General features: G+C 48.3%; 1 protein-coding gene across 3 annotated transcripts in view; it reads right to left on the bottom strand.

The window, feature by feature from the left end:
* The window catches only part of tp63 (tumor protein p63), a 384,611-nt gene that overhangs the window by 75,017 nt on the left and 292,117 nt on the right, over positions 1 to 17,477 (bottom strand). The window lies entirely within an intron of this gene.

Genomic DNA, 17,477 nt, shown 5'->3' on the forward strand with positions numbered 1-17,477 from the left:
GGAGTTCTCCCCGGTGTCCTGGGGCCAAATCTTATCCCACAACCAACATCACTAAAACAGATTATCTGGTCATTATCACATTGCTGTTTGTGGGAAATTGCTGTGCGCAAATCGGCTGCCGTGTTTCCCACATTACAACAGTGACTACACTCCAAAAACACTTCAATGGCTGTAAAGTGCCTTGAGATGTCCGGTGGTCGTGAAAGGTGCCATAGAAATGTAAATCTTTCTTTCATTGCAGAGTTACAATTCCAGTGTTCCATACTTCTGGAGAGATGTTAAACCGAGGCCCTCACTCTCGCTGCCTGTAAACGATCCCACCACATATTGCAAGAGTGGGGCAGATCTCCCGCTGCCCTGACCAACCTTGCCATTCATCGCAATTGTGGGAGCTTGCTGTGCACAGACTGGCTGGTATGTCTGCTTACACCGAGTAGTGAATTGACTGTAAAACCATTGAGATGCCCTGACCATAGATCATCCTGTATCAATGCTAGTTCTTTCCTTTAACCAACAACATGGCCGGCTGAATTTCAGGGTGTGCTAGTTACCTGGATCTGTCAATGAGAAAGGGCAGTGACTGAGAGCCAGACACCCACTCGGTCTCACAGAGACACGTCACACACTGGATTAGTCACATCACAGGATGAGCTCATCCTTCACATCAGCACCATTTCACTGGCTGACAAACCAGCAATGAAGTTGCTTACTTTCCCCAACCCTCGCAACATATAAATGTTGCTAGCACCGACCTTCGTGCATTCTCTCTCTCTCTTCTTTCTCTTCCTGATGTCAGTATCACTCTTCTCATTCTGCAGCTGACCTTTCCTCCCAGGCTCGAACTCCATCCTGCTTTCTACATCAGAGTTCTGTTGTTGACTCATCGTGCCGTTTCGCAAACTCACTCTTTCTCGGAACTCACTACTGTGGTTCTTCCGACCTCAATCTTGGCATCATCGACCGCCCATGGCCTGCTCCGCCTCACCTTGTCCTCCTGCCTACTGCTCTGTTCACCTTGGTCTCTGAACTTCAACAAAGTATCTTCATGGAATTACAGAAACTATCTTGAAAGAAGTGACAACAATTTACAGTGCAACTGCAACTCACTACAGGACTGTGTGCATACCATGGCCCAACAGACACTGCAAATATTTCCACTGCAATAGTCAGTGAGGATTGAGTCTCCAGGTGAATTCATGGGTCAGACCGATCCTGGACACCGCAAACAGCCGCACACATATGAAATAGGAGCAGGAGTAGGCCAATACGGCCCCTCGAGCCTGCTCCACCATTTAATACAATCATGGCTGATCCGATCATGGACTCAGGTCCACTTCCCTGCCCACTCCCCATAACCCCTTATTCCCTTATTGGTTAAAAAACTGTCTATCTCTGTCTTAAATATATTCAATGACCCAGCTTCCACAGCTCTCCGAGGCAGCAAATTCCACAGATTTACAACCCTCAGAGAAGAAATTCCTCCTCATCTCAGTTTTGAATGGGCAGCCCCTTATTCTAAGATTATGCCAAATTCTAGTCTCCCCCATCAGTGGAAACATCCTCTCTGCATCCATCTTGTCAAGCCCCCTCATAATCTTATATGTTTCGATAAGATCACCTCCAATGAGTAGAGGCCCAACCTACTCAACCTTTCCTCACAAGTCAACCCCCTCATCTCCAGAATCAGACTCGTGAACCTTCTCTGAACTGCCTCCAAAGCAAGTATATCCTTTCGTAAATATGGAAACCAAAACTGCACGCAGTATTCTAGTTGTGACCTCACCAATACCCTGTATAGCTGTAGCAAGACTTCCCTGCTTTTATACTCCATCCCCTTTGCAATAAAGGCCAAGATTCCATTGTCCTTCCTGATCACTTGCTGTACCTGCATACTAACCTTTGGTGTTTCATGCACCAGGACACATCACACTGGAGGCCAGACCAGGCGGATAGAGTTGTCGCCGTGCTTGCCGGGTGCTTGGTCACCCGATCTCGCTGCCTTGACAGTATACACGTGGAATGATTCCATACACCCGACTGCCCCTCTGACAGTGCAGCGCTCCCTCAGTACTGCCCCTCCGACAGTGCAGCGCTCCCTCAGTACTGCTCCTCCGACAGTGCAGCGCTCCCTCAGTACTGCCCCTCCGACAGTGCAGCGCTCCCTCAGTACTGCCCCTCCGACAGTGCAGCGCTCCCTCAGTACTGCTCCTCCGACAGTGCAGCGCTCCCTCAGTACTGCCCCTCCGACAGTGCAGCACTCCCTCAGCACTGCCCCTCCGACAGTGCAGCACTCCCTCAGTACTGCAGTGGGTGTGTCAGCCTGGATTTGTTTGCTCCAGTCTCTGGAGTGGGACCTGAACCCACAACCTTCTGACTCTGAGGTGAGAGTTCCACAGCTGATACCTGAATGATATCGCACATATCTCCAGGCTCATGCGAGCAGGCAGGTCGGCCGAGTGAGAGTTCAGCCGGAGGGACTCAGATTCAGTTCCAGGCCCGAGGGGAGGAGGAGGAAAGATAAAGCAGGGGCTGTGCTGCCTCGGTGACCCCCACAGTGACCGATTACAATCACGGTGTTTGACCGGGTCGTGGGAACAGATGGGTTTGCCCAGTTGGCTGGGAAATATTAGCTGACATGGAAACAATGCGGCTAATTAAATATCAAAAAAGAACAACCAACGCTCCAGTATTTCTGGTTCCTCGGCCTGATTTGAATATTGGCGCAATGCATCTGAAACTTCTAATGTCAGATATTAATCCACGGTCAAACCAGAAATACCAGAGCCACCTGGAATCAAAAGAAAAGGTATAAAAATTTATTGTTCAGAACTTCCAAACATGGAAGTGTTTCCCAAAGTTTAAAAGGGCATGGTTTGCAGGGACACTGTACTTGAGGCAGCAATGTCCAGTGATCAGGCTCTCCGCACCCCCCCACGCAGCCGAGCCTGAAGAAAGCGATCGAATCCCATCGGTGGAAGGCGACCCCAGATCGGTTGCAACATTTTCAATTGTAGGAAAGTGTCACTTGGAACGAAGACGTGTTTTCTTTTGGAAAGTTTACGGGATTATCAAAAGCTACAATCTTCCAGTAAACCACATGACTGCGATGAGTAATTTTGCTGTTTACTTCAAAGTTTCTCAGCCAGGGCAGGTCTGATCAGGTCGGGTTTGGGAACAGGGATAGCTTCCCTCACCCAGACTCACGCCGTGGGCGATAGACACAGGCAAGTTGCAACACAAACGGACGCGTTAGCAGGCTCAGCGGCGCCTCTGGTCTTGCCTCTCTCGCATAGTTTACAAGTAGTGTCATGTCCTGAAAATTCTCAAATCTGTTTCATGTGTCAGGCAGAAAGAGCCTTTCTTTCAATCTATAAAAAACACACACACCTGCCTGGTGTCTGAAAAAAAAAGCAGCAGATTGCATAGGTAAGGAGAACAAGTAAAACTCCAAGGGTTACGTTTCGAAGAGAGATTGCACAGGTTGTATTCCCTGGAATTTAGAAGGTTAAGGGGTGATCAGATCGAAGTTTTCAGGATATTAAGGGGAACCGATAGGGTAGATAGAGAGAAACTATTGCCACTGGTTTGAGGATTCTAGGACTAGGGGGCACAGTCTAAAAATTAGAGCCAGACCTTTCAGGAGCGGTTAGGAAATATTTCTACACATTTGGAACTCTTCCACAAATGGCAATTGATGCTAGATCGATTATTAATTTTACATCCGAGATTGATAGATTTTTGTTAACCGAAGGTGTTAAGGGATGTGGGGCAAAGGCAGATAGATGGAGTTAGGTCACAGATCAGCCATGATCTCATTGAATGGCGGAGCAGGCTCGAGGAGCTGAATGGCCTCCTCCTGTTCCTATGTTCCTAAACCTGACTACTTTGACCGGAGCAGTATTTAAACATCTTAACCTGGGAGAAATGGCATTCTGCTTACTGCAGAAAAAAAAATAATCACGGGGCACGAGCTTTTAAAAAATTAACGGCCTCTATTGCTTCAGATTTGTGAATGAATTGAAAGCGGCTGTAACAGTCGCTTTTCACTGACTGCTTTTCAAATGGAACAACCGGCAGCTGGGGATCTCCCCTTCATAGACCTCACAAACAGGAGGGAGGCACGGTTGGTCGCAGCGAAACACTGCCGTGGGATCATAGAATGGTTACAGCACGGACGGTGGCCATTCAGCCCGTCGAGCCCATGCTGGCTGGTAGGCAGCGCGCTGGGTGAAATGCCCAACTGTTAAGCTGGGTATCTGAGCTGACAAACTGTTAACAAGTGAAGAAACTTCTCCCAATGTGATGGTGTTTCAGGATATGAAACGCACGAGTGCCCACTGTGGAAGAGACGCAATCGTAGTGTTTATAGTGGTCATTAGTGGGGTGATCCCATGATCCAGCGGGGGCAGGGGGTTGACCCAGTTACTGCTGCCCGTGAAGGGGGGAGGGGCCCAGTTACTCCTGCACTTTATGATACTGATGGAAAATGACAGGCTGCACATTCTGATTTCCCCAAGATACTTACCCTGCGAGCCCCACTCCACACAGTTAGATAAACACTTCATGGAAAATATTAAAAGGATGTGAAGGAAGAGTAGGGAAATGGGATGAGAATAGCTAGCTCATTGAAACATGTAAGATTCAGAGGGGGATTGACAGGGTAGATGCTGAGAGGCTGTTTCCCCTGGCTGGAGAGTCTAGAACCAGGGGGCAGTGTCTCAGGATAAGGGGTCGGCCATTTAGGACTGAGATGAGGAGGAATTTCTTCACTCAGAGGACGGTGAATCGTTGTAATTCTCTGCCCCAATTGGCTGTGGGTGCTCAGACTTTGAGTATATTCAAGCATGAGATCAATAGATTTTTAGACTCTCGGGGAATGAAGGGATATGGGGACAGTGCAGGAAAGTGGAGTTGAGGTCGAAGATCAGCCATGATCTTATTGAATGGCAGAGCAGGCTCGAGGGGCCGAATGGCTTCTCCTGCTTCGAATTCTTGTGACCTTAGCTGCAGTTACAGAACCTACTAGGTAGCAAGCTATCTTAGATCTGGTCGTGTGTAATGAGACAGGAATAATAAACGATCTCCTAGTAAAAGATCCTCTCGGAATGAGTGATCACAGTATGGTTGAATTTGTAATACAGATTGAGGGTGAGGAAGTAGTGTCTCAAACGAGTGTACTATGCTTAAATAAAGGGGACTACAGTGGGATGAGGGCAGAGTTGGCTAAAGTAGACTGGAAACACAGACTAAATGGTGGCACAATTGAGGAACAGTGGAGGACTTTTAAGGAGCTCTTTCATAGTGCTCAACAAAAATATATTCCAGTGAAAAAGAAGGGCGGTAAGAGAAGGGATAACCAGCCGTGGATAACCAAGGAAATAAAGGAGAGTATCAAATTAAAAACCAATGCGTATAAGGTGGCCAAGGTTAGTGGGAAACTAGAAGATTGGGAAAATTTTAAATGGCAGCAAAGAATGACTAAGAAAGCAATAAAGAAAGGAAAGATAGATTACGAAAGTAAACTTGCGCAAAACATAAAAACAGATAGTAAAAGCTTTTACCGATATATAAAACGGAAAAGAGTGACTAAAGTAAATGTTGGTCCCTTAGAAGATGAGAAGGGGGATTTAATAATGGGAAATGTGGAAATGGCTGAGACCTTAAACAATTATTTTGCTTCGGTCTTCACAGTGGAAGACACAAAAACCATGCCAATAATTGCTGGTCACGGGAATGTGGGAAGGGAGGACCTTGAGATAATCACTATCACTAGGACAGGCTGGACAGGCAAATGGGACTCAAGGTAGACAAGTCCCCTGGTCCTGATGAAATGCATCCCTGGGTATTAAAAGAGATGGCGGAAGTTATAGCAGATGCATTCGTTATAATCCACCAAAATTCTCTGGACTCTGGGGAGGTACCAGCGGATTGGAAAGCAGCTAATGTAATGCCTCTGTTTAAAAAAGGGGGCATACAAAAGGCAGGTAACTATAAGCCGGTTAGTTTAACATCTGTAGTGGGGAAAATGCTAGAAGCTATCATTAGGAAGAAATAGCGAACATCTAGATAGGAATAGTGCAATCAAGCAGACGCAACATGGATTCATGAAGGGAAAATCATGTTTAACTAATTTACTGGAATTCTTTGAGGATATAACGAGCATGGTGGATAGAGGTGTACAGATGGATGTGGTGTATTTAGATTTTCAAAAGGCATTCGATAAGGTGCCACACAAAAGATTACTGCAGAAGATAAAGGTGCGCGGAGTCAGAGGAAATGTATTAGCATGGATAGATAATTGGCTAGCTAACAGAAAGCAGAGAGTCGGGATAAATGGGTCCTTTTCGGGTTGGAAATCGGTGGTTAGTGGTGTGCCACAGGGATTGGTGTTGGGACCACAACTGTTTACAATATACATAGATGACCTGGAAGAGGGGACAGAGTGTAGTGTAACAAAATTTGCAGATGATACAAAGATTAGTGGGAAAGCGGGTTGTGTAGAGGACACAGAGAGGCTGCAAAGAGATTTAGATAGGCTAAGCGAATGGGCTAAGGTTTGGCAGATGGAATACAATGTCGGAAAATGTGAGGTCATCCACCTTGGAAAAAAAAACAGTAAAAGGGAATATTATTTGAATGGGGAGAAATTACAACATGCTGCGGTGCAGAGGGACCTGGGGGTCCTTGTGCATGAATCCCAAAAAGTTAGTTTGCAGGTGCAGCAGGTAATCAGGAAGGCGAATGGAATGTTGGCCTTCATTGCGAGAGGGATGGAGTACAAAAGCAGGGTGGTCCTGCTGCAACTGTATAGGGTACTGGTGAGGCCACACCTGGAGTACTACGTGCAGTTTTGGTCACCTTTCTTAAGGAAGGATATACTAGCTTTGGAGGGGGTACAGAGACGATTCACTAGGCTGATTCCGGAGATGAGGGGGTTACCTTATGATGATAGATTGAGTAGACTGGGTCTTTACTCGTTGGAGTTCAGAAGGATGAGGGGTGCTCTTATAGAAACATTTAAAATCATGAAAGGGATAGACAAGATAGAGGCAGAGAGGTTGTTTCCACTGGTCGGGGAGACTAGAACTAGGGGGCACAGCCTCAAAATACGGGGGAGCCAATTTAAAACCGAGTTGAGAAGGAATTTCTTCTCCCAGAGGGTTGTGAATCTGTGGAATTCTCTGCCCAAGGAAGCAGTTGAGGCTAGCTCATTGAATGTATTCAAATCACAGATAGATAGATTTTTAACCAATAAGGGAATTAAGGGTTACGGGGAGAGGGCGGGTAAGTGGAGCTGAGTCCACGGCCAGATCATCCATGATCTTGTTGAATGGCGGAGCAGGCTCGAGGGGCTAGATGGCCTACTCCTGTTCCTAATTCTTATGATCTTATGTTCTTATGTAGTTGGGTAGTTGTGCCTGGCGCAGGCTCAATGGGATGAATGATCTCCTTCTGTAGTGAAAGTTCAAAGATTCTATCCCTCAAAATTAAATTGCTCGAAATGAAAGATTTGTAAGGTGCAGCATTTTTTTCCAATCACAGCCTAAACAGATAAAGCGCAAATTCAATTTGCTAGTTTTAATATTTTGTGCAATGAAGTTGTACAACAATCGGGAAGGTCAGCCACTGGTGCCAGATAAACCTTGCAAATAGCAAGCCTGACACCAGCAGCCTCCAACCCATGGGCCCTCCAGCCTCTTGGTGTGTTTGGCACCACCGCGACCAGCAATGTCTTGGTGAGAGCATTAGCGGAAAGTGAGGTGGCACCGCGGTCCATACTGTGTCTGCACACCAGGCAGGTGGAGGTGAGGGGGGACCTGGCCATCAGATTCACAATCACTGGAAGATGGTAGATGTGCTCGGTGTAGTGAAATCAGGAATCATTGACGGGGGTAAATCAGTTCAGAGTTTTATTACAGCGAGCAGACTAATTGAATCTGGCACCCCCTTCCTCCAACAATCTCAACCCCCCCCCCACCCGCTGACTCTTCATCTCTTTCTCCCCTCCCTTCCGCTTAACATCTGCAATGCAGTGGTTAGTGGGAATGGCCTTCCCTCCCACACCTTCCACCCAGAGAGGGAACTTTGGTGAGCGACACTGGAGGCGATTTCTCTCACACACCTCTACCCCTGCACAATGGACCGAGGCCACTCAAACCCATTGTATAACGAGACTTCCAAAATTATGTTGTTTGGAAAAACAATCAAGATTGATTTTCCCCTGGGCTTGTTCTGCTAAGTGTTTAGAAGGAACCGAAGCAGAACATATAGAAAGCCACCCTTTTAAACCAGCCTTGATTCAGGTACAGCAAATGCTGACTAAGGTCTCCACCCAAAATCTTAATCGGTTTTCTTTTTACAAATTCAGACAAACCAGCTGTATGTCTCCTGCATTTTATCCATTATATATGTGTGTGTATATATTTGATTTATTTCCAGCTCTTTCTGATTTCCATTGAAGAGCGCTTTTTTTCCCCCATGTAGGCACATTCCAGTAAACTGAGCAATCTGTAGAATCACAGGTTCCGCAGCTCATGTCTCGAGCCATCTGATGTGGAGAACAAGCCACAACAGGTCTCTGGGCAGAAACAAGTTCCTGCCTCATCACATGTTGAACGGGCTGGTAGCAGATGTTCCCAGCCTGCTGCATCTTGCCCCTTGCTCAAATATTGGAATGAAAACTATAAAGTCTTGGTTGTTGTGTGGTTTGCTGAGCGAAGAGACAGGCAAACATGGAGAAGGAGGAGGGGTAGCCCTGATGATAAAGGATGGGATAAAGACAGTAGAGAGAAAGGATCTTAGCTCGGAAAATCAAGAAATAGAATCAGTTTGGGTGGAGCTAAGAAACAGCAAGGTGCAGAAAACAATGTTGGGAGTTGTTTTATAGGCCCCCAAACAATAGTTATAATGTAGGGCAGAGTATAAATCAGGAAATTAGAGGTGCATGTAACAAGGGTAACACAGTAATTATGATAGACCTTAATCTACATATAGATTGGGAAAACCAAATTTGCAGTAATAATGTAGAGAACGAATTCATGGAATGTACACAAGATAGTTTTCTAGATCACACCAACTAGGGACCAGGCTATTTTAGATCCAGTACTGTGCAATGAAAAAGGGTTAATTAATAACCTTGTAGGGGCCTTTAGGGAAGAGTGACCATAATATGGTAGAGTTTTATAGGAGAGTTTGAAAGTGATTTCGTTAAATAGAAACTACGGTCTTAAATCTAAACAAAGGAAACTATGTAGATATGAGGGGAAGAGATGGCTACGGTAGATTAGCAAACTACATTAAAAGGTATGACGGTAGACAATGGATAGCACATAATTTATAACAAATATGCATTCCTTTAAGGCACAAAAACCCTACAGGAAATATGGTCCAACTGTGGCCAACAAGAGAAGTGAAAGATAGTATTAGATCAAAGGAAGAGGCTTAAAATGTTACCAAAAAGAACAGCAAGCCTGAGGATTGGGAGGGTTTTAGAATTCAGCAAAGGAGGACCAAGAAATTGATAAAGGGAAATATGAAAGTAAACTAGCAAGAGACATAAAAGCTTCTATAGGTATGTAGAAAGGAAAAGATTAGAGAAAGTAAATGTGGTCCCCTTACAGGCTGAGACAGGAGAAATTATAATGAGGAATAAGGAAATGGCAGAGAAATTAAACAAATACTTTGCGTCTGTCTTCACGGAAAAGACGCAAAATAAAATGCTGAAAATAGTGGAGAACCAAGGGTCCAGCGAGAATGAGGAACTAAAATAAATTAGTATTAGTAAAAAAATAGTACTAAAGAAATTAATGGGATTGAAAGCCGATAAATCCCCTGAACCAAATGGCCTATATCCTAGGGTTTTGAAAGAGGTGGCTATAGAGTGGATGCATTGGTTGTCATCTTCCAAAATTCCATAGATTCTAGAACGGTTCCCACAGATTGGAAGGTAGCTAATGTAATCCCGCTATTTAAGAAAGGAGGGAGAGAGAAAACAGAGAACTACAAACCAGTTAGTCTGACATCAGTAGTAAGAAAATGCTAGAATATATTATAAAAGATGTGGTAACAGGCACTTAGAAAATAATAACAGGATTGGGCAGAGTCAACAGGGATTTATGAAAGGGAAATCATGTTTGACGAATCTGTTAAGAGTTTTTTTGAGGTTGTAACTAGCAGAATAGATAAGGGGGAACAGTGGATGTAGTGTATTTGGATTTTCAGAAGGCATTCGATAAGGTGCCACACAAGAGGTTATTGAAGAAAATTAAGGTTCATGGGATTGGGGGGTAATATACTAGCATGGATTGAAGATTGGTTAACGGACAGAAAACAAAGAGTAGGAATAAACGGGTCATTTTCGGATTGGCAGGCTATAACTAGTGGGGTACTGCAAGGAGCGGTGCTTGGGCCCCAGCTATTCACAATCTATATCAATGATTTGGATGAGGGGATCAAATGTAATATATCCAAGTTTGCTGATGATGCAAAGCTGGGTGGGAATGCAAGTTGTGAGGAGAATGCAAAGACACTTCAAGGGGATATAGACAGGCTAAGTGAGTGGGCAAGAACACAGCAAATGGAATATAATCAGGAGAAATATGAAGTTATTCCACTTTGGTAGATAAAATAGAAAAGCAGAGTATTGTTTAAATAGTGAGAGATTAGGAAATGTTGGTGTTGAAAGGAACCTGGATGTCCTTGTACATGAATCACTGAAAGTTAACAGCAAGCAATTGAGAGAGCAAATGGTGTGTTGGTCTTTATTAAAAGAGGATTTGAGTAGAAGAGTAAAGATGTCTTACTGCAAGTATATAGGGCCCACACCTGGAGTATTGTATAGTTTTGGTCTCCTTACCCAAGGAAGGAGTGCAACGAAGGTTCACCAGACTGATCCCTGGGATGGGGGGATTGTCCTATGAGGAGAGATTGAGCAGACTAGGCCTATATTCTCTAGAGTTGAGAAGAATGAGAGGTGATCGCATTGAAACATACAAAATTCTTACAGGGCTTGACAGGGTAGATGCAAGGAGGATGTTTCCTGTGGCTGAGGAGTCTAGAATCAGGGGTCACAATCTCAGAATAAGGGTTCGGCCATTTAGGACTGAGATGACGAGAAATTTGTTCACTCAGAGTTTGGTGAATCTTTTGGAATTTTCTACCCCAGAAGGCTGTAGATGCCCAGTCGTTGAGTATATTCAAGACAGAAAACAATAGATTTTGGATAGTAAAGAAATTAAGGGATATGGGGACAGTGCAGGAAAGTGGAGTTGAGGATCGGCCATGATCTTATTAAATGATGGAGCAGGCTCGAGGAGCCGTGTGCCTACTCCTGCTCCTAATTCTTATGCTCTTACGAGAGGGTGGTCACAGATACCCAGCAAGACAATAATGCAACAATAATAAGCTATTTGTTCGCATGCCTGACACAAGACTCCCAAAGGAAGCACTCTACTCGGAACTCCTACATGGCAAGCGAGCCCCAGGTGGGCAGAGGAAACGTTTCAAGGGCACCCTCAAAGCCTCCTTGATAAAATGCAACATCCCCACCAACACCTGGGAATCCCTGGCCAAAGACCGCCTGAAGTAGAGGAAGAGCATCCGGGAGGGAGCTGAGCACCTCGAGTCTCATTGCCGAGAGCATGCAGAAAACAAGTGTAGACACCGGAAGGAGCGTGCGGCAAACCAGTCCCACCCATCCTTTCCTTCAACCACTGTCTGTCCCACCTGTGGCCGAGACTGTAATCCCCGTATTGGACTGTACAGTCATCTGAGAACTCACTTTTAGAGTAGAAGCAAGTCTTCCTCGATTTCGAGGGACTGCCTATGATGAATACAACAGAGTGTGAAACCATCCCTGGACAACACAGTGGCACTGCTTAGAACCAGGTACAGCCACGCATGGGCCAGCCATGTGTCATTGAGGCTGCAAAGTTATCACGAGCTTCTGGGCTCAGGCTCCCATCTCTCGCGTTGCTGATTCAGCCACCATCGAGACAACAGCAACAAAACTCAAACAAGACAAAGCCACGAGCCGCTGGGACCTTGGGGGCTGGTTTACCATCAACGCTGCGTGGGCCCAGCTCAGCATCCGATCCCCCGGCCCAACCCCCGACACATCACCGCTCCGACACTGTGCTTACAGAACTCGCTCAGTGAGCTGCTCTCCAAAGCCCAGAACAGGGCAGCGGGAGAAAGCAGGAGAATGGAGCGCTTCACCATCTCCCCGCACCCAGTCTCTCTGTACCCCACCCCCCACTCCTCGTACCCCATCTCTCTGTACCCCCCACCCCCTTGTACCCCATCTCTCCCTGTACCCCACATCCCCTCGTACCCATCTCTCTGAACCCCACCCCCCATCCCCTCATACCCCATCTCTTTGTACCCCCCCACCCCCTTGTACCCCATCTCTCCCTGTACCCCACCTCTCCATGTACCCCTCGTACCCCATCTCTCCCTGTACCCCCCCTGCATACCCCATCTCTCCCCGTACCCAATTCTCCCATCCCCTCGTATGCCATCCTCTCATACTCCATCTCTCCCTGTACCCCATCCCCCATCCCCCCATCCCTCTGTACCCCATCCCCCATGCCCCATTCCCCCATGCCCCATCCCTCCCGCCCCCGTATGGTAAATGCACCCCAGCGAGCATGGGCTGTTGGAATGCCCAGCTTGTGCTGCGTTGAGCGAGGGACGTGCAGCTGCAGCATGGCAGCTCCCTGTGGCAGTAGAGGACCAATGGTGCCCATGTTCTGTCTCCTGCTACCATGTTGCCCAACTACAGGCTGCCTGAGCTGCACTCTGACCTGTGCCGATCCTCACTGATACGCTGGAAACAAGCTCCGTGCACACGCCCCGCCGATCACTGCGCTCTCCCAGGGCGGTCTGCTGGTGCCGACTCCCTGTGGGGAACGGGTCTGCTGGTGCCGACTCCCTGTGGGGAACGGGTCTGCTGGTGCCGGCTCCCTGTGGGGAACGGGTCTGCTGGTGCCGACTCCCTGTGGGGAACGGGTCTGCTGGTGCCGACTCCCCGTGGGGAGTGGGTCTGCTGGTGCTGACTCTCTGCAACCTGGCTCCACAATAGCAACAACCTGGTCTCCATAAAACGGGCAGCAAAGGTGAGTAGAAGGATGTCCGTGCCGGATTAAAGCAGTAAAATCCGGCATCTAGGCTGCCGAAACCTCAGTCACCGTGACCTTGAATGGGCGTCTCTGCCGTGGACAACTGTGAAATCTGGCACTAATGCTCCTTCAAACCATTGCTGCTCACTGTTACATCACATACAGATCTTGATACCTGCCCACAGCTCTCAGTACTTTAGCTCGGTGTTTACCAGGAATTCTAATCAATAGATCTATCGCACAGTCCCCTAACTTTAGTATGTGTAAGAAAATATTCCAGGAGATATCAGGTATCTTCTGTTGACACTGTAAAACCACAGGAAAGGAAATCTCTCCAATGAGCAACAATCAAAAGACACACAAGGCACCATTCAGTCCCTTTAATCAGAATAATTCAATCTGTGTAATTCATTGGATCACAGCACAAATAGAGATCACTCCACCCACTGTGCCTGTGCTGGAGCGAGACCTTTTTAACTGAAGCCATCATCTCCAGTCCCATTTCCCTGCCCTTTCCCGAATCCTTTTATAGCCGCCCTCTATGTTTACAAACCCTCTCCAACTCCCCGTCAAATGCTGGCAGTCTCAGTCCAATACCCCTTGTGGTAAAGCATTCCATGTTTGAATAACTTCCTGTAAAAACACTGCTTCCAACCCCCGTCCTCTGGTGGTACTCAGTCTGTGCCCCCCTCCCCTTGTTGCTGATTCATCAGGCACTGGGATCAATCTTCATGGTTTACCCTCTCAAAATCACCTCTCGATTCCCCTTAACTTTCTCTGTTCTAGTGATAAAAGCCCCAATTTTTCAAACATTTCTTCACAACTTTAATCTGTCTGAGGAAGGGTCATCGACCTGAAATGTTAACTCTGTTTCTCTCTCCACAGATGCTGCCTGACCCGCTGAGTGTTTCCAGCATTTTCTGTTTTTATTTATCATCTGTCACTCCTGGATTCATCCGTCAATCTTTGAACTACATGTAAGTCACACCAAGGAGACAAGGCCATTCGGCCTGACTATCCCATGCTAGCATTTACCCCCCACAAGAACAAACTTCCCTAATCATGTCCCCTTTCTCTTCATTCCCTTTCCATTCAGCTATCCAATCTCATCTTGAAAGTTGAACATAAGAACATAAGAACATAAGAAATAGGAGCAGGAGTACACCATAAGGTCCCTCGAGCCTGCTTCGCCATTTAATAAGATCATGGCTGATCTGATCGTGGACTCAGCTCCACTTTCCCGCTCACTTCCCATAATCCCTTATCGTTTAAATAAATTTAAGACAGTTTCTTAATGTCCCAGCTTCCACAGCTCTCTGAGGCAGCGAATTCCACAGATCCACAACCCTCAGAGAATAAATTTCTCATCTCAGTTTTAAATGGGCGGCCCCTTATCCTAAGATCATGCCCTCTAGTTCTAGTCTCCCCCACCAGTGGAAACATCCTCTCTGCATCCACCTTGTCATGCCCCCTCATAATCTTATATGCTTCTATAAGATCACCTCTCAAAGTTGAGAGCTACTGTCTCAACTAATCTCACAGCCTCACGACTGTGTGAGGAAGTCTCTCCAGCCCTCAGTTCTAAACCGCTTACATTTAATCCCTCGTCCCTGACCCCTTAATCACTGGACCAGTCTGCTTCTGTCTATTATTCCCCATCCTTTGATCATCTTAAACACCTCCATCATATCGCCCCGTAATCTGCGATGCTCTAATGAAAAGATTTTAAATTTGCTGTACCCTTTCTGCAGGTCGAATACCTTTTGCATAATTTCCTTCCAATTGTGGACTGACCAAAATCGTGTACAAATTCTGCATCACATGCCCCGATATTCAAAGCCTCTTTACACAAACGCCCATTTGTCTTTTTCCATGGGCTTTTCCCCCTGCGCTCCCACCTTTAAAGATCTGTGCATCAGAATTTAATCGTAACAGGGTCTGGCACAACTGCTGCTCACATTTCTCCGCAGCCGATCGGTTGTACTGAATAGAAATATTTTCCCTCTCTACAGAATTATTCTGTTATCTGGGAATACGTCCTTGGGAACATTTTATTCCCAGTTCCGAGCTCACACTTTTCATTATGAAGCTGGTGCATTACAACAGTGATCCCGCGCAGAAAGGACAATATTCTATTTGGTACGATTGGTCTATAATGGACAAAATGACAAAGGAAGTGGGGAAAAAAGCAAAGGCAGAAAGGAGGATTCAATTGAAGAGTAATTCCGAAACCCCAAGGTTTCAGTACGCTCATCAATAAGGAGGCCTGCGTACTTTCAAATGTCACTTAACCCTAACTCCCTTCATCACCCACTCCCAAATCATTTTCTATTCACATCATCAAGACACTTCAAATTGTAAAACCCTCTATTAAATCTCCTCTTGGCCTTCTCCGCTCCAATAGAAATAGTCCCAGTATCTCAAGTGTCTCCTCATAACATCGCTGGCACAATCCTGATGGAGCTACACTGGGCGTTGCTCATGGCTGCAATGATCTTTCTATAATAACCCAAAACTGTCTCGAAATGTGAGTTAACCAGGTCTTGTACAAGTTGAGCAGTCATTGCTCTGTACTCTCTGTCCTAATTTATAAAACCTGGCTGGCCTTTTTAATGGATTTATCTCCCTGCACTCAGGGAATGGCGTAGCTGAACTGCTCGGTTTCTGAGGCTCCATACCAATCAGTCGCTTCTGATTGAGTGTTTATTCCTATTCCGCGTTTTTCCTCCTAAAATCTATTATTTTACAAATTTCCGTATTAAATTGCATCCACCCCGTCTGCCCATTTCGCAAATTCTACCAAACCCTCGCTACAACCCAAGGGTAAAAGCTGAGATAGAGACACAACCCCGCCACCTCACTCCCCACGCTCTCTACCCCACTGATCCCCGCTCTCTCCCCTTTTCTCCCCACTCTCTACCCACCCTACCTGCTTCCCGCTCTCTACAAACCCCCCCTCGCTCCCCGCTCTCTACCCACCCCCGCCTCGCTCCCCGCTCTCTACCCACCCCCCCTCGCTCCCCGCTCTCTACCCACCCCACCCCTCGCTCCCTGCTCCCTACCCACCCCCCCTCGCTCCCCGCTCTCTACCCTACCCACCCCCCCCCCCCCTCGCTCCCCGCTCTCTACCCACCCCCGCCTCGCTCCCCGCTCTCTACTCCCCCTTGTTCCCTGCTCATTACCCCCCTCGCTCTCCACTCATCCCCCCGCTCCCTACCCTCCCCTTCGCTCCTCGCTCTCCACCCCCCTCGCTCCCCGCTCTCTACCCACCCCCCCCCCTCGCTCCCTGCTCTCTACCCACCCCCCCTCGCTCCCCGCTCTCTACTCCCCCTTGTTCCCTGCTCATTACCCCCCTCGCTCTCCACTCATCCCCCCGCTCCTCGCTCTCCACCCCCCTTCGCTCCCCGCTCTCTATCCTCCTTTGTTCCCTACACTCCTTTCGCACCCCCCCTTCCCACTCTCTACCCCCCCTTCGCTCCCTGCTCTCTACCTCCCCCTTCGCTCCCCGCTCTCTACCCCCCCCTTCGCTCCCCGCTCTCTACCCCCCCCTTCGCTCCCCGCTCTCTACCCCCTTCCCTCTCTCTACCCCCCCTTCGCTCCCTGCTCTCTACCTCCCCCTTCGCTCCCCGCTCTCTACCCCCCCCTTCGCTCCCCGCTCTCTACCCCCCCCTTCGCTCCCCGCTCTCTACCCCCTTCCCTCTCTCTACCCCCCCTTCGCTCCCTGCTCTCTACCTCCCCCTTCGCTCCCCGCTCTCTACCCCCCCCTTCGCTCCCCGCTCTCTACCCCCCCTTCGCTCCTCGCTCTCCACCCCCCTTCGCTCCCCGCTCTCTACCCCCCCTTCGCTCCCCGCTCTCTACCCCCCCCTTCGCTCCCCGCTCTCTACCCCCTTCCCTCTCTCTACCCCCCCTTCGCTCCCCGCTCTCTACCCCCCCTTCGCTCCCCGCTCTCTACCCCCCCCTTCGCTCCCCGCTCTCTACCCCCTTCCCTCTCTCTACCCCCCCCTTCGCTCCCCGCTCTCTACCCCCCCCTTCGCTCCCCGCTCTCTACCCCCTTCCCTCTCTCTACCCCCCCTTCGCTCCCCGCTCTCTACCCCTCCCTTCGCTCCCCGCTCTCTACCCCCCCTTCGCTCCCCGCTCTCTACCCCCTCCCTTCGCTCCCCGCTCTCTACCCCCCCTTCGCTCCCCGCTCTCTACCCCCCCTTCGCTCCCCGCTCTCTACCCCCCCCTTCGCTCCCCGCTCTCTACCCCCCCCTTCGCTCCCCGCTCTCTACCCCCCCCTTCGCTCCCCGCTCTCTACCCCCCCCTTCGCTCCCCGCTCTCTACCCCCCCCTTCGCTCCCCGCTCTCTACCCCCCCTTCG

Source organism: Pristiophorus japonicus, chromosome 6 (genome assembly GCF_044704955.1).
Source record: "Pristiophorus japonicus isolate sPriJap1 chromosome 6, sPriJap1.hap1, whole genome shotgun sequence".
In the NCBI taxonomy this organism is placed as follows: Eukaryota; Metazoa; Chordata; class Chondrichthyes; family Pristiophoridae; genus Pristiophorus; species Pristiophorus japonicus.